This window comes from Suncus etruscus, chromosome 4, assembly GCF_024139225.1.
Source record: "Suncus etruscus isolate mSunEtr1 chromosome 4, mSunEtr1.pri.cur, whole genome shotgun sequence".
NCBI lineage: Eukaryota > Metazoa > Chordata > Mammalia > Eulipotyphla > Soricidae > Suncus > Suncus etruscus.
Window position 1 is genome coordinate 132931839 of NC_064851.1, and position 3677 is coordinate 132935515.

The window sequence follows — 3677 nt, forward strand, 5'->3', positions numbered from 1 at the left end:
TTTTTCTTTTGTTTTTGGCCTTCAGTGGTAACTCTTGTCTATGCGCTCAGAAATCACTCCTGGCTTTGGGGACTATATGGGACACCGGATGTGGGGGGGGGAACTGCACCCGAGGTCCATCCTAGGTTAGCTATGTGCAAGGCAAACACCCTACCGCTGCGCCATCACTCTGGCCCATGTATATGATTCTTGACATTTGTAGCAGGTTGAGCTTTGAGAGAATAAAGGGAATATGAAACTTGGTGATGATGCTATGTATTCATTTTGTTTCTTTAAATACACAGTCTGAAAGCCAAGTAAAATGATATAGTGATATTGAGTATTAAAATTTATTGAATGGAAAGTGTAAATGCAAAAATAAATTTAACAAAGTTTCTATAAGGCATTCCTTCTTTGTAGTAGATCACAAAACATAAAGTTGAAATTAGAAATGTTTGAGTGTTGTTGAAGATGAGTATACTTATATATATATATATACATTTACATATATTTGTATATGCATATTGGGAGGGCACATCCAGTGATGCCCAGGCGTTACTCCTGGCTATGCACTCAAAAATCACTCCTGGCTTGGGGGACTATATGGGATGCCCGGGGAGCAAACCATGGTCTGTCCTAGTTTAGCCTCGTGCAAGGCAAACGCCCTTCAGCTTGCGCCACCACTGGGGCCCTAAAGATGAGTATATTTGAACAATCTGTAGTGTGCTACATTTTATGAAAAAAGAATCCTTACCGCTCTGGCACCACCTTGCACCAATTTTCATATAACATCCTGACATGAGGAAATGACAACAACTTGATCTAAGAAAGGGTTGCCCTATCTCATCACCTAATAGTATAATGAAATCAGAAGACATGTCACCCATTGCTCTATGCAAAAACCAAAATTGCTAACTACAGAAGACTGACTGACAAACATAGACTGGGCAGAACCTATTGAGGGACCAATGAGAAAGAGCCTAGCTTAGGTCTTGGTCTAGGATTCATACAAAAACCAAGATCTCTAATTTCTGAGGTCTGACTTTGACAACTGCGGCTGATCAGAACTTCTGGAACCATGCTATAAGACTCTATTCCAGGCTTTGTCCTAGGATTTGAGCAAAAACCAAGACCACTAATTACAGAAGACTGATTACAGCAAAAGTGATGGAACAGAACTTCTAGAACCATAAAGAAAAACTCTCTCTTAGTCTTCATCCTATGACCTATGCAAATACCAAAATCTCTAGCTACGGAAGCCTGATGTTATCATCTACAACTGAGTGGAAAGTTTCCTTATACCATATAAAGACCTTGGGATATGAAAATGAGCATGTATGAAGTCTGTAGATGTTCCCATGGCAGTATGTTTCAAGGGCAGAGAAACCCTGTATCCCTTAAGCCAAGGGATTCTAATTTCCCCAATACTTAGGAGCAGGAGGAGGAGAGGAGGTGGAGGAAGAAACAAACCTTTTTAAGTAGTTGCTGGGTTGTTGTTGTTGGTGGTGGTTTTTTTTTTATTTGGGTTTTTTTGACTTTTTTTTTGTTGTTTTGTCTTGTTTTTGGTTTTTTTTTTGTTTTGTTTTTTGTAGTTGATGGTTTTGTTTTTTGTTTATTCTTTTTTATATTTTTGTTGCTACTGTTTTATTATTTTTTGTTTTTGTCTTGTTTTGTTTTGTTACTTTTTTCTTTTTTTCTCTTTCTTCTTCTAAATTGATATTTATAACACCTAGACAAACTCCTTCTAATTTTTTTTTTGTGTTTTCTTTTTCTCTTTCCCTTTTCTTTTTTTTTTGGGGGGGGGGGGGCTTCCGGTGGAGACCAGATGGCCTGCTGGACAAATTCTAAAAGAGCTGTAACACTTCTTTCCCTTTTCTTATATCTCCAACAGAACAGCATTACTGGAATTATCTTGTTCAGCCTCATAATTTGAGGGTGGGAAATGGATGATACCAGGATCAGACAATCATATGAACATTTAGTAGAAATAAAAAATGATCAGACATGAACACCAAACCCAAAGTCAACAACAACAGAATCAATACCCAATCTACAACAAGCTGTACAAATGAGGACCAGTTATACTAGCATTATGGGGGGGTAAAGGAGGGAGATATGGATGTATTCTGGGAACAGGGGTGGAGGTAGGACAACACTGGTTGTGGGAATGCCCCTCATTCATTGTCACTATGTGCCTTAAATATTACTTTGAAAGATTTGTAATTCACTTTGGCCACAATAAAAATTTAAAAAAAGAAAAAGGAATCCATCAACTTCTTTGGGAAGCCAAACCCTACTACTCCAGCACCCATATTTTTCTTGTTTTGTTTTGATTTGTTAGTTTTTGACTTTATTTTCCTTCTCTTTGTTCTTCCACTTTTTCTTTTTCACACTTGTGGTTATTATTTAGATATTTATTTTTATTTTTATTTGCTGGGTCCATTTTTTTCTTTTTTCTTCCATTTTTTTTTATTTCTTTTCTCCTTTCTTTTTTTGGTAGTTGTCACCAAATTTTTTTCTCCCCTTTTTCTTATCCTTTTTATCTCCAATGATGGTGGAATGGATGCTCAATCTACAACAAACTGTAAAGTGGAGACCAGTTGCACTGGCATACTGGGGGGTAGAGGAGGAAGATGTGGGATGCATGCTGGGAATAGGGACAGAGGGAGGACAGCACTGGTGGTGGGAATGCCCCTCATTCATTGTCACTATGTACATAAATGATGCAGTGAAAGATTTGTAATGCACTTTGGTCACAATAAAAATTAAAAAAAAATAAGCATGGAAAGATACAAAACAAGTTGTTCATCTTTATTTGCTCTGAAATGACAGGATATAATCTGTGCATGTCCTTTCATAATTTTTAATTTTTATTCATTCTAGGTAGCCCAATAATTCAACAAATCAATCAATTCAAATAATTACAAATAAATGATTAGAAATAACTTCTAGATTCCTTGGCATTCAATTTGTTTATAAATAAGTTATCTTAGGTCACAGAGTAAAATGCCCTTCAATCCCTGGCACTTATTCTTTGTTTTTTTTTGTTTTTTTTTTGGTTTTTGGGCCACACCCGTTTGACGCTCAGGGGTTACTCCTGGCTATGTGCTCAGAAATCGCCCCTGGCTTGGGGGGACCATATGGGACGCCGGGGGATCGAACCGCGGTCCTTCCTTGGCTAGCGCTTGCAAGGCAGACACCTTACCTCCAGCGCCACCTACCCGGCCCCCTTGGCACTTATTCTTACCAAATTTAGTATGTATCTAATTGTCTGATTTGTATGTTTGTTTGTCTGTTTGTTTTATTTGGGGGCCATACTCAGCAGTACTCAGGAACTGCTCCCAGCTTTGTGGTTGGAAACCCTGTGGTACCAGGGATCAAACCCAGGCCTCATGCATGCACAGAAGGTACTCTAGACATTGAAGTATCTTCATGCACCCCTCAGTTGTTTATATTCTATGTTATTTTAGGGGGATCCTCTCCCAGAAGTGCTCCAAACTGGGCTCTATATGTAAGGCCTGCACTGTAGCCTTTGAGCCATCTCCTTGGCCTATACCCAAAATGGTTAAAATCATTAATGGGCATTGTCTCAGAGTTTCTGATTCACATGATATGGGACAGGGTCTGAAAATTTTTGTATTTCAAGAAAGTTCCTAGGCAACCTGGCTACACCTACTGAATAAAACACTTGAAGAAAC

At 38.5% G+C, this 3677-nt stretch overlaps 1 non-coding gene across 1 annotated transcript; it reads right to left on the minus strand.

Annotated features, from left to right (window-relative positions):
* Window positions 1-1782: 1782 nt before the first annotated feature.
* LOC126007675 (U7 small nuclear RNA) lies at window positions 1783-1843 on the minus strand. Its single transcript, XR_007495177.1, has one exon. It is a non-coding gene; the product is annotated as a U7 small nuclear RNA (small nuclear RNA).
* Window positions 1844-3677: the final 1834 nt, after the last annotated feature.